The sequence below is a fragment of the Podarcis cretensis genome (genome assembly GCF_951804945.1).
Source record: "Podarcis cretensis genome assembly, chromosome: 2".
Taxonomy (NCBI): Eukaryota; Metazoa; Chordata; class Lepidosauria; order Squamata; family Lacertidae; genus Podarcis; species Podarcis cretensis.
The window spans coordinates 112,486,564-112,503,186 of NC_137171.1; the positions used below are offsets into that span (position 1 = coordinate 112,486,564).

At 48.7% G+C, this 16,623-nt stretch overlaps 1 protein-coding gene and 1 long non-coding RNA gene across 5 annotated transcripts in view; one reads left to right on the top strand and one right to left on the bottom strand.

Moving 5' to 3' along the window:
• Positions 1-16,623, top strand: part of LOC307209207 — a 232,941-nt gene that overhangs the window by 97,346 nt on the left and 118,972 nt on the right. The gene's annotated exons all lie outside the window — the stretch shown is intronic.
• DDR1 (discoidin domain receptor tyrosine kinase 1) overlaps positions 1-16,623 on the bottom strand; it is a 107,007-nt gene that overhangs the window by 62,496 nt on the left and 27,888 nt on the right. For 2 of the 4 annotated variants that reach the window (XM_079959456.1, XM_079959453.1), the window contains exon 1: positions 8,357-8,672. The exons of 1 other annotated variant lie outside the window; for it this stretch is intronic. The gene's annotated coding sequence lies outside the window, so the exon portion shown is untranslated. Of the gene's footprint in view, positions 1-8,356; positions 8,674-16,623 lie in introns of those variants that run through there. One more of the 4 variants, XM_079959454.1, reaches the window with a different exon arrangement.

Here is a 16,623-nt window from a genome sequence, read left to right on the forward strand (position 1 = left end):
GCACCACTTTAGCTAATGGGGCCTCCTGCTGCTGCTGTGCTGCCGCTGCACGATTTCTGTTCTCATCCTGAAGCAAAGTTCTTAACCCAAGGTACTATTTCTTGGTTAGCGGAGTCTGTAACCTGAAGCGTCTGTAACCTGAAGTGTCTGTAACCCGAGGTACCACTGTACTAGCTCAACTGGTGGTTGTGTTTGCTTGTTTTCCTTTTCCCTCCCCATCCCCATTTCCTTTTGTGTCGTGCCTTTTAGATTCCGAGGGCATAGACTGTCTTCTTTGTTACTCTGGGAGCCTTTTTTGACTGAAGAGTGGGGGGGGGGTGCTTAAAAGAAAGAAATATGAAGTCCCTTCAAGCATTGTCATTTTAAAGATGTGCTCATAAAATGTTTTATGTCTACATATGAGAATGTAATGCGTGGGTAGACTAAAAAAATGTTTGCAAACGAGTATTCACAGGTGCAATTGTCAGGGAACTGGGATCGGCCGCATCTCTTTACTAATGAGTGTGCATGTGAGAGTCAGGCGGTCAGAGAGCATTGCTAATGCCATTCCGCCTTGTTCATTTACACATGTAGCGTGCGGCCTTTGACAAATTGCAGCCTCAGCTACTTATCTGCAAAATCTCCCTAAACAGAAACCAGAACTGAAGGCTCCACCGCTGGTGCGATCACGAAACAAGAGCCGGGAGGATTATCGCTAATAGCGAGCTCACTCTCCAAGCGCTGGTCCTTATGGAGCCAAAATCAGCTCTATCCTAGGCACAATATATCCACAAGCTTGCTGAGCCCCTAGATTTGCAAAAGTACACAGAAATTTACAGGAAGTTGGGGAGAGAAGGAATAAAAGGCAAGGAGGCCCCCAAAACAGCCTGATGCAAACTGAGCATGCTCAGTGGACACAGAATGCTGAGTGGCTGCTGGACAAGGTCCAGGAAATGGAGATAAATGGAGCGTCCTGGAAATGGGCACTTGTGGTTAGCTGGAACCCTGGACAGGAGCACACTACACTGCAACATTTTCTTCCACGTCCCGCTTATTTATTCCTAGCCTCCTCGAACCCAGAGTTATCTGGGAATTCGAATAAACCAAAAAAACCAGTGTTCAGAAAGCTTCCGTCCGCCATCTTGATTCAAAATGGTGCCCAACCGTATCCAAGCACAGAAGCAAACCCACTCCTCGTTCTTAGGAGCCATTGTGCAAAAAGCGGTTAAGATGTTTTTAAAAGAGATGTCCTTACAAATAGCAAACAAGCAACTTTCCAAAATATATAGAAGATGGTGATTATGAATATTATTATATTCTGCCTTTCTTGGAAGGAGTTCAGGGCAAAACACAAGGTGCTTTGCTTCAACCACTTTTATCCTCCCAATAAGCCTGTGGGGTAGTCTATCTAGAGACAGACTGACTGACTCATGGCCTCTCAGTGAACCTCCTAGCTTTGTGGGAATTTGAGCCTGAGGCCTTGTCTGCAGAATGATCTCCAAACTGAAGGGTGTCTTGCCCTAACTTTCGATTCTACTATTTATTTACTTATTTTGTTTGTTTGTCACTCTCCTTAGAAGGCAACTCAAAGCAACTTGCACCAAAATAAGTTAAAAAGCAACAACGAAACCTAAAAACACGATGATTCAAATAAAAGACTGAAAACAAAGTTAAGAAGAAGCAGAAGCAGAAGCAGAAGCAGAAGCAGAAGCAGAAGCAGAAGCAGCCAGGACTACAGATCCCATCCCATGAAAAGAAGCCAGAGTGCTACTCTCCAAATTAAGGGCCGAAAGCTCAGAGGAAAAAGGAAATACACTAGGTTAAAAACACACCATTTCACAAACACACATACACCTTTTCTACTTGTTTTTTAAGAAGCTGGTGGGTTAAATTCATTTCTGGGATGTTGTTAATTATTTACTTCATGATAATTATTTTAAGCTTTCTGTTTTATGATATATAATGGTACCTCTGGTTACGAACTTAATTCATTCCGGAGGTCTGTTCTTAACCTGAGGTACGACTTTAGCTAATGGGGCCTCCCGCTGTCGCCGCGCCGCTGTCATGCAATTTCTGTTCTCATCCTGAGGTAAAGTTCTTAACCCGAGGTACTACTTCCAGGTTAGCAGAGTCTGTCACCCAAAGTGTCTGTCACCCAAGGTGTTTGTAACTCCAGGTACCACTGTATTCCCCACCCAGAGTACCTGGAAACCCAGCCAGATGGGTGGGGTATAATTAATAAAGTTTTATTTATTTCTTTTATTGATGATGATGATGATGATGATGATGGACTGCCTGGTGACCACCTCTGGGGAAGGGCAGTCCAGATATAGATATAGATACAGTGGTACCTCAGATTACATACGCTTCAGGTTACAGACTCCGCTAACTCAGAAATAGTGCTTCAGGTTAAGAACTTTGCTTCAGGATGAGAACAGAAATCATGCTCTGGCAGCGCAGCGGCAGCAGGAGGCCCCATTAGCTAAAGTGGTACCTCAGATTAAGAACAGTTTCAGGTTAAGAACAGACCTCCAGAACGAATTAAGTACTTAACCCGAGGTTCCACTGTATAGATATATAGATATAGATATAGATATAGATATAGATATAGATATAGATATGGAAAACCACCACAAAACAATCAGCAGCATCACACTTAGCATGCACTGGGTTGTTCCCCCCCCCTTCCCCCCGTTCAAAATAAAGATTTATTGTACTTCTACAAACTTCAGGGTTCCCCCAGGTCTCCAATTGACACCCCCCTTTGTGCTTGAGTGGTGTCGTTTTGGCTGTGTAAGCCACGGCCCTCACTGGCTGGTGTCATTCAGACAGGTAAGGTGGGATGCTGGGAGCCCACGCAGGATGTGCAGCTGCAGCCAATGGCAGGCCGAGCCAAGGAATCCTGGCTTTGCCCCAATCCTCCCCCCTGCTGAGGTCCAGAGGGAGGAAGAAGCTGGCAGGCAGTTTCATTCACCCCCTTGGATGTCTATCAAAAGGCAGCCAGGTGGACACGGACTTAAAGAGGACTTGAGGTTGGTGGGACAGTGACCCGTTTGCCCTCCTGGAAAAGCCTCCACCAGCCTGAACACTGGATGCAGATGGCCGGAGGGAACTTGCGCACGCAGAAAAGGCACTGCAACACATTTCATTTGCTGGGAAGCAACACTTGTGGCAGTGCTGCTGCCTCTTTGCCCTATGTTGTGTCCTTTCCCAAAGGCATCCAACTGTCCACTGCAAGAACCATTGGGGGACAGAGCCTGATACAGCAAGGAACGCACAAAACTTTTATTGAGTCTGACCAGCTTAGTGTCGTCTACTCTGCCTGGTAGCAGAAGCTCCCGAGGATCTACCCCAGCCCTGCCGGAAGTGCTGGGAATTGAACCCACAACCTTGAGCCAAGAAAGAGCTCTGCGGTGGATCCCCAAGCCTTCTATGAGATTCTTGTCCTTTGGCTAATTAAATACTGTTTGCAACACGGACGTGTCCCCTTTTACCCCGAATCAATCCATCTCAAAGAATGACTGCCCTCTGCTTCTGCACACACAGACCCAACTATGTTTTACCCTGAAATGAATGCACCCAAAGTTGCTCTTCACTATTCATGTTATTCATGTTACTTCCCTGCCAGTGTTAGATCTTCAGATTTATGCTAATCGCCAAATGGCACCTTAAGCCAAGGTTAGGGTCACCACCAGAGAATGTCTACGCACCATCTTCTTTCCGAATGAAATTGGCAGTATTAGCATTCATTTTATTTCTATAGCGCTTTATGTTTTAAAGACAAAATCTCAAAGCAGTTTACAATACATTAAAAACATCAAATGAAGCCACCCAGAATAAAACAAATTCAAGCTTCCAAGGAAATATTTCAGCTCCTTCTCTAAGTGACATTTTGCTTTCCCCATATTTATTTACCTGCTTAATTTATATAGTTGCCCACAGTGGAAATACTCTAGGAAGCCAGTTTTGTGTAGTGGCAAGAGTGTCAAACTAGGACCTGGAAGGGTGACCTCAGACAGGTGAACTAATGCCAGTGTACTGGAAGAAGCAAAGATCACCAGTGTCGAAGCAATCATTTTTCAACATCAACTTTGTTGCACTGGTCATGTTGTGCGGATGCCTGATGATCGTTTTCTGAAGCAACTACAGTGGTACCTCGGGACTGAAACTGCCTTGGTCGCGCTGGTTGATGATCTCCGGCGGGCTAGGGACAAAGGTGAGAGTTGTTTCCTGGTTCTGCTGGATCTCTCAGCGGCCTTTGATACAATCGACCATAACATCCTTCTGGACCGTCTAGAGGGGCTGGGAGCTGGGGGCACTGTTATACAGTGGTTTCGCGCCTTCCTCCTGGGCCGTGTTCAGAAAGTGGTGGTGGGGGATGAGTGTTCAGACCCCTGGGCTCTCACTTGTGGGGTGCCTCAGGGTTCTGTCCTCTCCCCCATGCTTTTCAACATTTACATGCAGCCACTGGGAGAGATCATCAGGGGGTTTGGACTGGGTGTCCATCAATATGCAGATGATACCCAGCTCTACCTCTCTTTCAAATCAGAACCAGTGAAGGCGGTGAAGGTCCTGTGTGAGTGCCTGGAGGCGGTTGGAGGATGGATGGCGGCTAATGGATTGAAGTTGAATCCTGACAAGACAGAAGTACTGTTTTTGGGGGACAGGGGGAGGGCGGGTGTGGAGGACTCCCTGGTCCTGAATAGGGTAACTGTGCCCCTGAAGGACCAGGTGCGCAGCCTGGGAGTCATTTTGGACTCACAGCTGTCCATGGAGGCGCAGGTCAATTCTGTATCCAGGGCAGCTGTCTACCAACTCCACCTGGTACGCAGGCTGAGACCCTACCTGCCCGCGGACTGTCTCACCAGAGTGGTGCATGCTCTAGTTATCTCCCGCTTGGACTACTGCAATGCACTCTACGTGGGGCTACCTTTGAAGGTGACTCGGAAACTACAACTAATCCAGAATGCGGCAGCTAGACTGGTGACTGGGGGCGACCGCCGAGACCACATAACACCGGTCTTGAAAGACCTACATTGGCTCCCAGTACGTTTCCGAGCACAATTCAAAGTGCTGGTGTTGACCTTTAAAGCCCTAAACGGCCTCGGCCCAGTATACCTGAAGGAGCGTCTCCACTCCCATCGTTCTGCCCAAACGATGAGGTCCAGCGCCGAGGGCCTTCTGGCGGCTCCCTCATTGCGAGAAGCAAAGCTACAGGGAACCAGGCAGAGGGCCTTCTCGGTAGTGGCGCCCGCCCTGTGGAACGCCCTCCCATGAGATGTCAAAGTGATAAATAACTACCTAACATTCAGAAGACATCTTAAGGCAGCCCTGTTCAGGGAAGTTTTTAACCTGTGATATTTTACTGTATTTTTGGTTTCTATGGAAGCCGCCCAGAGTGGCTGGGGAAACCCAGCCAGATGGGCGGGGTACAAATAATAAATTATTATTATTATTATTATTATTATTATTATTATTATTACATACGCTTCAGGTTACAGAGGCTTCACTCTGCTAACCCAGAAATAGTACCTCGGGTTAAGAACTTTGCTTCAAGATGATAACAGAAATCGTGTGGTGGCAGCAGCGGGAGGCCCCATTAGCTAAAGTGCTGCTTCAGGTTAACAGTTTCAGGTTAAGAACGGACCTCCAGAACGAATTTAGTACATAACCAGAGGTACTACTGTACTCTATTCCAAACTTAAAAATGGAAAGTGTAATGCTGGTGGTCAACAAAAGAGGTTTAAAGACTGTCTCAAGGCAAATCTAAAAAAAAATGTAGTATAAACACCAACAGCTGGGAAACATTTGCCTGAGAGCTCTTCAATTGGAGAACAGCCTTTACCAAATGTGTCATGGGCTTTGAAGACACTCGAACTCAGGGCGCAAGGGAGAAACGTGCTAAGAGGAAGGCACGCTTGGCAAATCCACACTGTGATCAACACCTGCCCGGAAACCGATGTCCCCACTGTGGAAGGACATGTGGATCCAGAATTGGCCTCTACAGTCACTTACGGACTCATTGTTAAAACCGTGTTTATGGAAGACAATCTTACTTGGCTACGAGTGATCACCAAAGAAAGAAGAAGAGAGTGTCAAACTAGGACATAGGAGGGTGACCTCAGTGGGTGACCTTGGTCCGGTCACAGCCTCTTAACCTACCTCAAAGAGTCGTTGTAGGGATTAACCAAGATTGGGGGGAGGGGTGAATTATATACTCCTTGGAGAAAAAGGTGGGATATAAACTAAGCTACTCTGCTTGCCTGCTTAAGAAAACTGGAGGGGCCAGCCAGATGGAGATGCCCGTTGCCAGCCTGGCATCCACAAATCTCCATGCAGTTGCAATTGGACCCGTGCCAGTTGCAAAACGTGCCTGGTGAATTTTGAACACTGAGTATGACAAACGTTGGATACAAGCCAATATCCCCAACTGGCGGTTTGAACCCCCTTTTAAACCATGTGGGGCTTGTGGCTACTGCTGCTGCTGCTGCCTCTTTAAACATGGTGATTACAGGACAAGGTGGTTTAAAAACATCAGAAATCTGCCTTGTTGTGACGAACCCCAACCCTGTTAATAAAAATAATAATGCTTGTCTGTATGCACAGTGCTCTTCCTAAGCGCTCAAGAGTGCTCTCCCTGGATAATCACCATAATAAATCTCTAGCATTGCAACCCTGGTGCATTATAATAATAGTCTCGATTTCTAAACTCAAGTCCACGGTTGCTGTATTAAAACGCCACGGAATTATTTGTCGCTGTTAGAATCCTGGCATTTCTCGGATGCCCAAACCTAAAGAGAGCCACTTCTTTTCCCCTGCTTGGAACCAGAGAGAAAGGTTAAGAGCTGTTCTCTCTGTGCAGCAGGAAAGCTCAAAACCCACCTGCCTTTCGAAAAGCAGCTGGCGTCACGGCTGAAAAATGGGAAATGAAGGGCAACTTTGCACATGCTGGAGTTTCAGGCCCCTGGCCGTAAAGCCTCCTGGTCAGAAAAGCCAGATGAAAGGGGTGGAGAAGAGGGAAATCAATCAAAGGGTGGAATCTGATCCCGTTTTTTTACAAGATGCACATTGTGGGAAACACAGATCAGAAATGACACCACGTCTCAGATAAAAGGTACTGGGCAGGGGGGTGTTTGGAAACCTGTTTTTCCCTAATCCCAGAAAACCAGGGGGGGCAGGGGGAAGAGAAACTAGCTGGGGTTGCCTTGGGATGTTTCACAGGTAATAATAATAATAATAATAATAATAATAAACCCTTCCATACAGAAAGCAGTCACATCCACAAACTAGCGTGCAATCTCTGAATCATCTGTGGTTAGATGTAAATACAGTGGTACCTTGGGTTACATACACTTCAGGTTACAGACTCCGCTAACCCAGAAATAGTGCTTCAGGTTAAGAACTTTGCTTCAGGATGAGAACAGAAATCGTGCTCCAGCGGTGCAGTGGCAGCAGGAGGCCCCATTAGCTAAAGTGGTGCTTCAGGTTAAGAACAGTTTCAGGTTAAGTACAGACCTCTGGAATAAATTAAGTACTTAACCCAAGGTACCACTGTATATATCTGTACACTAATGCCAGCAGCGATTTCAGTATGTATTACTACATTTCTCTCCCACCTTTTCTTCAAGGCTGCGAACATGGTTCTCCTCTCTCCATGTCATCCTTACAACAACCCTGTGAGGTGCGTGGACTCAAACCCTGGTTCCCCAAGTCCAAGACCAACACTCTAACCACTCCAACACACCGGCTCTCTTTGTGCAAATCCCCCAAGGACATGAACAGGTGCAGCCCAGAGCCTAGTCCCACACTCTAACCACTACACCACACTGCCGACTCTCTTCCGAAAGAGCTCAAGAGCAGTGTACAACTGAAAGCGGGGGAACATATTATAGATGTGCGAGTCACTGCGCATTCAGCGGTGCACACAATTGCGGGTAGGACGAGTTGGGTTGCATGCTAATTGCCTCACAAAAGCGCAGCCCATTCGCGATGTCCGCCGCAGCCCTTTAACGGTGAGGGAAAGGCACTCTGCCCATGACCAGGGACACTCTCTTCTTCGCACGTTCCAGGGGTTAAACCGGACGCCGAGGAGCTTCTGTTGCTAAGCGATGGGGAGCCCCAACGCTGCCTAAGCTCAAGTCCCCGCTACGCCCCAAATCCACTTCTCTTGACACGTATGTATACAAAGCAAGCAGGCGGCAGGTGAGAATGGCTTGAAGCCAAGCCCAAAGCAGGAACTGGGAAGAAGAAGTCCCAGTTTGTTTTCATTGCTTTATCGACTTCTCCTGCCTCGCCCGGGTTCGTCTCACTTTCAACGCTGGCTCAAGGTTACAAAAGGAAGGAAAAGGAAAAGGCGCACGGGGGGGGGGCGGGTTACCTTTTCTGGATTCTCCTCTTCAAACTCAAACAGCGCTTAAATCCACTCAGTTACAGAACCGGGTAAAATGCGGCGGAAAGAAAAGAGAGAATTAACTCCGCCAAGACAGAAAGAGAGAAATTCCAGCTCCGGAGCTCACTTGGTAAGAGGAATAATCCAGCCGGGAACCAGGGCGCAGAGCGAAGGCGCGTCTGCCGTGCGCAAAAGCGCGAGCCGGAGCCGAGCCGCCTTGCAACTGGCGAGGGAAGAGAGTCCTGCTCCGAAGTTGCACAGCCAGTTGCTCCCGGCTGATCTCATCCAGCCCGATTTGCATAGCTCGCTCGCTCGCTCTTCCCCTCCCCGCCTTGGCCGTCCTTGGCGGGGCGGGGACTCGGCTGCTGCCCGCGGCCGGCTGGCGCAGGAGGCGTTGCAAAGCGCGCGCTTCCCTCCCTCCTTCTCTCCCTCCTCTTTCCTTTCCTTTCTTACACCCGCCTCTCCTGCCCGGCCCCCTCTCGCTTCGCATCGCCACCGCGCCAGCCTCTCTGAATTAACTCACGCCTTTTTTGCTCAGCTGTTGGCGGCCAGTTTCTTTCTCTCTCTCTCTCTCTCTCCCAAGAGAGGCCCCCCTCGCCTAGTTTGGTGGCGCTTGGATTGCGCTTGCAAGAGAGGAGAGGGAGAGAGGGGGGTGGAGGCAGCGGCGGCTCCTCCTGGGCTGCTGTACCCCAAGGCGAAGCTGAGCTCCGAAAGTCGTCGGGCAAAGGTCTCTCCTCCCTCCGGCTTTTTGTCTGGACAGAAAAGGGCAACCTGGGAAGGATCTCTCTGTGATTTCTTTGTGAGAGATAAGATAAAGCCAAGTGTTCTTAAAGCGCCACTTCTCCAGCCTGTTCAGGAGGGAGAGGAAAGTTTCTCCGCAGCAATCAGTGTTCCAGATCTTTTTCTTTTATTGTAGCTGTTTGCTATGCCATGGCATGCGTGGCGCTGTAAAAAAAAAATACAAAAAAAAAAAAAAGACTGGAGGTACTTTTATAGAATCATAGAATTGTAAAGTTGGAAGGGATCCCCCAGGGTCCTGTAGCCCAACCTTCTATTATGCAGAAATAAATCTAGAATTTGAGACGGTGGGAAACGGAGGAAGAAAATGAAAACACGGGCAGAGATAAACAGTGGGAGAATACATGTATGTGTGTAGTTGTTTAAACTACAGGTGATTTGTTGTGGGATCAGGTGGCGCTGTGGGTTAAAGCCTCAGCGCCTAGGACTTGCCGATCGAAAGGTCGGCGGTTCGAATCCCTGCGGCGGGGTGCGCTCCCGCTGCTCGGTCCCAGCGCCTGCCAACCTAGCAGTTCGAAAGCACCTCCGGGTGCAAGTAGATAAATAGGGACCGCTTACCAGCGGGAAGGTAAACGGCGTTTCCGTGTGCGGCTCTGGCTCTGGCCAGAGCAGCGATGTCACGCTGGCCACGTGACCCGGAAGTGTCTCCGGACAGCGCTGGCCCCTGGCCTCTTAAGTGAGATGGGCGCACAACCCCAGAGTCTGTCAAGACTGGCCCGTACGGGCAGGGGTACCTTTACCTTTACCTTTAATGAACTTTGTGAAGACAGGAGTGCCTGGCGTGCTCTGGTCCATGGGGTCACAAAGAGTCGGACACGACTAAACGACTAAACAACAACAACAATGAACTTTGTATAATAGAATGATAGTTACGGTATTTCCTTTGAGTAAACAACACTGTCCTTCCTTCAAGGAGCTCAGGCTACCCTGTCCCCAATTTTATCCTCACAACAATCTTTTGAGGCAGGCTAGGCTGAGGGTGGGTGGCACTGTGGGTTAAACCACAGAGCCTAGGGCTTGCTGATCAGAAGGTCGGCGGTTCAAATCCCCGTGACGGGGTGAGCTCCCGTTGCTCAGTCCCTGCTCCTGCCAACCTAGCAGTTTGAAAGCACATCAAAGTGCAAGTAGATAAATAGGTACCACTGCGGCAGGAAGGTAAAAGGCGTTTCCTTGCGCTGCTCTGGTTTCGCCAGAAGCGGCTTAGTCATGCTGGCCACATGACCCGGAAAAACTGTCTGTGGACAAACGCCAGCTCCCTCGGCCTATAGAGCGAGATGAGCGCGGAACCCCAGAGTCGTCTGCGACTGGACCTAATGGTCAGGGGTACTTTTACCTTTACCTTTTTAGGCTGAGGGAGAGTGGCAGCTCAAGGTCACTCATCAAGATCCTGAAGCACTGTGATACCATGGCGCTCTCGCTTTCTAACATGGCACAACAGTGTACAGAGGTGGCACTTACCAGCCTTCCCCCCCCCCCTAAAAAAAATATTTTATTCAAGTTGGCACCCCTGACAGTGTGGGGTAAGTTTAAAGAGGGAGGGGGCACAGCGGGTATCAGCAGCAAACCTTGCTGGTGGGTCAGGAGGAGAACCCACAAGTTCCCACAGGTGCCCCATCCTTGCACAGCTGGCTTGCAACCTGATCTAAGGTAAGTTGCAATAGTAACTTTGTTGTTGTTTAGTTGTTTAGTCGTGTCCGACTCTTCATGACCCCATGGACCAGAGCACGCCAGGCACTCCTGTCTTCCACTGCCTCCCGCAGTTTGGTCAGACTCATGTTTGTAGCTTTGAGAACACTGTCCAACCATCTCGTCCTCTGTCGTCACCTTCTCCTTGTGCCCTCCATCTTTCCCAACATCAGGGTCTTTTCCAGGGAGTCTTCTCATGAGGTAGCCAAAGTACTGGAACCTCAGCTTCACGATCTGCCCTTCCAGTGAGCACTCAGGGCTGAATTCCTTCAGAATGTATAGGTTTGATCTTCTTGCAGTCCATGGGACTCTCAAGAGTCTCCTCCAGCACCAATAGTAACTTTATCACTGTGCAAATATACAGACGACGAGGAGGAAGAAGACGAAGAAGGTCCCCAAATGGTTCACGGTCAGTTAGATCTGAAAAGGTGAAGATTACTGAGCAGGGAAGAGTGAGAAGAGTTCTAAATATCACACCACCGGGATTTGTTTTGAGAAAGATATGTGACACTACAGAGGCCATCCAAGGTATTTGATAGTGTCCACAACTTTCCTGGACCTTGCAGCGGTGTGTGTGTGTTTGTGAATCATGCCATTATCAAACCCAGGATTTCCTGGCTTCAGGAATGACTTAGATCCTGCTTCTGTGCTGCCTGTTGGCTTTCCACAATGTATCTCCTCTCTCCGGACTGGAAATTACAGAATTGCTGAGAGTGAAAGCTAAGCTGGCACAAGGGCAGAGCGTGACAATAGAAAAGCATTTCCCAGCAGCAAAGGTTTCCCCTTTGATTATGGACGAGCCAGAATGAGAAACTGATTAATACATGTGGACGTGACTTATTTCATTTTATGTAGCGGGGGGGACGGGACATTTTGCAGAACTTAGGAGCCAGCCAGGTTTTCAAAGGAAAACCTGCGGAGGAGACCCAAATACCAGGGCATGGAAGGTTCCTGCTGTTAATTGGTGGGTGCTGATCTCCTCCCCCTCTTCACCTCCATATTCTCACAGCCGCTCTTATTATGACCAGAAGGGTAGCTGCGTTCATCTGTTACAACAAAACACACACACACGAGAGAGGGAGAAAGGGCTGTGGCGTCTTAAAAACGAACAGATTTATTGTGACATATGCTTTCGCACATCAGATGATGTGGGATCTAGTCTACAAACGTTTATGCCCTAATAAATCTGTAAGTCTATAAGGTGCCACAGAACTTTCTCCCGTGTGCACGGTTGCAATTAAGTCACATCTTTTAGAGCTGTGCCCTAGCACTGAGAGAGGTGCTACAGATGTGGCCCAAGAATCCCTGGTTCAAATTAGGGAAGAGGGTTTAAAATGGGTGCTACCATGGGTGCTTATTGAGCATTCATCCTGATTAGTTGGCAGAGAAGTTGGCTGCAGCAGGCAATGCATTTCTTGCAGGCAGGAACTGCTGCCCGAGGCGGTTGCCTGACCTTGCCTCATGGGTGGGCTGGCCTTGAAGACCGGTATACATTGGGAGAATAGGGACGCAGGTGGCGCTGTGGGTTAAAGCCTCAGCACCTAGGACTTGCCGATTGAAAGGTCGGCAGTTCGAATCCCTGCGGCGGGGTGCGCTCCCGCTGCTCGGTCCCAGCGCCTGCCAACCTAGCAGTTCGAAAGCACCTCCGGGTGCAAGTAGATAAATAGGGACCGCTTACCAGCGGGAAGGTAAACGGCGTTTCCGTGTGCGGCTCTGGCTCTGGCTCTGGCCAGAGCAGCGATGTCACGCTGGCCACGTGACCCGGAAGTGTCTCCGGACAGCGCTGGCCCCTGGCCTCTTAAGTGAGATGGGCGCACAACCCCAGAGTCTGTCAAGACTGGCCCGTACGGGCAGGGGTACCTTTACCTTTAATAGGAGAGAGAGATCCTCATAATGCAGTGGGAGGGGAGAGATACCCAAATGCCCTTGACTGCACCACTGCTATCTGACCTTGACATAAGAACATGAGAAGAGCTTTCTGAATCAGGCCAGAGACCCATCTAGTTCAGCATCCTGTGCGAAGCCAACAAGCTGGGCCCGAGCACAAGAGCCGTCTTCCCCTCTGGCATTCAGAAACTAGGACTGCCATATGTCCAGATTTCCCCGGACATTACTGGGATTTCAAAGGTGCAATTGACCTCCGGGGGTAATTTCTGAAAGGCGGTACTTTGTCTTGGATCTTAGAGGCAAGTCAATTGATAAAACACAGATGGGGGGCATTTTTGTAAAAACAACTTTCAGGGTGTCCTCGTTTTTACTTTTTGATACAGTGGTACCTCGGGTTAAGATCTTAATTCGTTCTGGAGGTCCGTTCTTAACCTGAAACTGTTCTTAACCTGAGGTACCACTTTAGCTAATGCAGCCTCCCGCTGCCGCTGAACTGCCACCGCACGATTTCTGTTCTCATCCTGAAGCAAAGTTCTTAACCTGAGGTACTATTTCTGGGTTAGTGGAGTCTGTAACCTGAAGCGTCTGTAACCTGAAGTGTCTGTAAGCCGAGGTACCACTGTATTTGGGAATCCTACAGAAGCTCACTGAGTCTAACGTATCCATCATGGCTGTTAGTCATCGATAGCCTTTGCCTCCATGATGTTGTCTAATCTTCTTTTAAGAACTTATGAAGAGCCTGACATACAGATGATCTCAGTAAGAGGGACCAACAGAATGACTTACTATGGCACAAGGCCTCCCTCATGGGAATTGAGGTAGCCTTATTTTTGCTTTCCTGCTGCTTTCTGGATGCTTTTACTGCTTTTTTAAACTGCTGACTATTTATTGCATTTCATGACGACTTGAGATGTATGATCTATTGATTATTTTTACGATCCTGTTTGCATGGTTTTATGCTTTGAGAGCTCTTAAGGGGCGGAAAGGGAGGTTTCTGCCAGGGTGCTCCAGGAATTTCCAGTAGGGAATGTTAGTACAGTGGTACCTCGGGTTAAGAACTTAATTCGATCTGAAGGTCCGTTCTTAACCTGAAACTGTTCTTAACCTGAGGTACCACTTTAGCTAATGGGGCCACCCACTGCCGCCGCACTGCGATTTCTGTTCTCATCCTGAGGTAAAGTTCTTAACCTGAGGTACTATTTCTGGGTTAGCGGAGTCTGTAACCTGAAGCGTCTGTAACCTGAAGAGTCTGCAACCCAAGGTTCCACTGTACCGCATAAAGGAAGGGAGCAGTTTGTGTCTCCCAATAACTGTTTGCTGTCCACTTCAAAGCCTGCCCCAATGTGCGCAGAGTTCAGAGCACTCAGGACACTTCCATAGAACCAGTTTATCTGAGAAGTCACCCTGATCTCTTTGCACAAAGTTTGCAGGAGGTTAGACGGCACTGGTTATATACTGCACATTTGCCGTGACAGTTTTGCAGGGAGGTTATAGGATGTTGTGTCGAGCAATTGCCGTCCCATAATTTCTAGTGATAATAATTATGGAATCATAGGACTGTAGAGCTGGAAAGGACCCTGGGAGTCGTCTAGTGCAACTGCCTGCAATCCAGGAATATGCAGCTGGTCCCATACAGGAATCGAACCTGCAACCTTGGCGTTATCAGTGCCAATTCTAACTAACTGAGCTATCCAGTCCGTCTGATTGGGTTGCCCCCTAACTCTGCGCAGCTTCCAACAGAATTTACAAAAACACACCAGAACATCAAATATTAAAAACCTCTGGTGCATTTTGCCATTACTTTCTCTATTGCAAAAAGTTCGTTTTGGGGGGGCAGAACGCGTTTGTTGTGCAAGGCAGAGCACCCAAAATCCACTTTAATTGAACTGCCTGAAGTTGCATCTGGTTGGCTACTGTGCGAACAGGATGGTGGACTAGATGGAGCCTGATCCAGCCTTACGTGCTTTTGCTGGTATGCTTGGGTGAATTCCCCAAGATTTGGGTAAGACGAAAGGAGCAGTTCGCATTTCAGCAAGGTCTGTGCTTTTCTCTGCCGCTCAGCTACTCTTAAATTAAAGAGCAGGCGAGAGAGAGGTCCTGTCTGCACAGATCTCCTGTGTCATGTCTAATTTGGCCCTTAAAAAACCGGAAAAGATTTGGAGGAGAGCAGCATAGATGATTGCTGGTTTGGAATGCATGATTAACGCCAGAGGAAAAGCTAAAGGAACGGGGCAGGTGTAGCCCCGCGTGAAGGAGGATTAAGGAGAACATGGGCAGTGATTTTCCAAGAATCAGAAAGACTGTTGTAAACAAGAAGAAGACCACAACCTTGAGGGTCAAGAAGCAAGGCAAGGGTTTTCTGAGCAGGCGGGCAGGTTCAGGTTGGGCAACATCAAGTATCACAAGCACACAGAAAAAGGGCCCTTCCAGACTAGGGGTTCTCTTCATGGCTGCATTTTGCCACATTTCATCATCATCATCATCAATTTATTTATACCCTGCCCATCTGGCTGGGTATCCCCAGCCACTCTGGGCGGCTCCCAACAGGATATTAAAAACACGATAAAAGATCAAACATTAAAAACTTCCCTAAACAGGGCTGCCTTCAGATGTCTTCTAAAAGTCAGATAGTTGTTTGTTTCCTTGACATCTGCTGGGAGGGCCTTCCACAGGGCGGGTGCCACTACCGAGAAGGCCCTTTGCCTGGTTCCCTGTAACCTCACTTCTCGCAATGAAGGAGCTGGATCTCAGTGATGCAATAACAGTGCATTAGGAGTTAGGCTGAAGTATATATGCTTTGTTCTGTTTTGTTGTGCAGTTCTTCTCCAGTGTTACCACATTATTGGTCGAAGGAAAGGGAGGCATTTTTGCATATTGTATGTTGCTGGAAACCAAAGGAAGGGAGAGTCGCTCTTCATTTCAGTCCCGTATTAGGCAGCGTGATCTCAGCTTTCCCATTTAACTCAGTGCCATGCTGTAAGCCACCCAGAGTCGCTGGGGAAACCCAGTCAGATGGGTGGGATATTATTATTATTATTATTATTATTATTATTATTATTATTATTATTATTCCAGCTGGTGCTGAGCCCTCCTGCTAGTGTTCTGCAGTCTTCCTCCACCACCAAACAGCATTTAGGTGCTGGCAGCTCACCAGGGAAGCCCTCCATGGGCTGAATCAGGTCCACGGACCACTGATACAGCCCTTACCTCGTAGTGGTAGCAGCAAGAAAACACCTAGAATGTTTGCCAAGCTAAGCAGAGTCCAGTATGGTTCCAAATTGGATGGGAGACTGCGGGTTGAGATTCCTGCATTGCAACTGGTTGGACTACACTGGGCTAGATGAACACCCATGGATTCCCCCAAAGCATCATGGGAACTGTACTTTGTTAAGCAGGGGCGGAGGAAGGGGGTGCGGGGTGCGTGGGTCGCCCCGTGTCACCACTGGGGGGGTGACAAAATGCCGGGCGGCACTCACCACAGGGCCTGCAGCATCTCTCCGCGCTGCCCAAACGGTCCGCCCGCTGCCCCCCCCCCCAGTTGTAGGGCAGCTGAGTGGGAGGAGGTAGGCAGACTCTGGAGGCCCCACGGTGTGCCCCACCCTCACGCCATCGCTCAGCGCGCCATTCCAGGCACCCGAGCAGCTTCCTCCTCCGCTGTTGTTAAGGGTACTGAGAGCTGCTTGGAGACACCTATTGCCCTCACAGAGCTGCAATTACCAGAGTGTTTTATGGAATCATAGAATTGTAGAATTGGAAGGGACCACAAGAGTTCATCTCATCCAACCCCTTGCAACACAGGAATCTTTTGCCCAACGTGGGGATCGAACCCACAACCCCGAGATCAAAAGTCTCACGCTCTACTGACTGAGCTATCCCTATTTCCA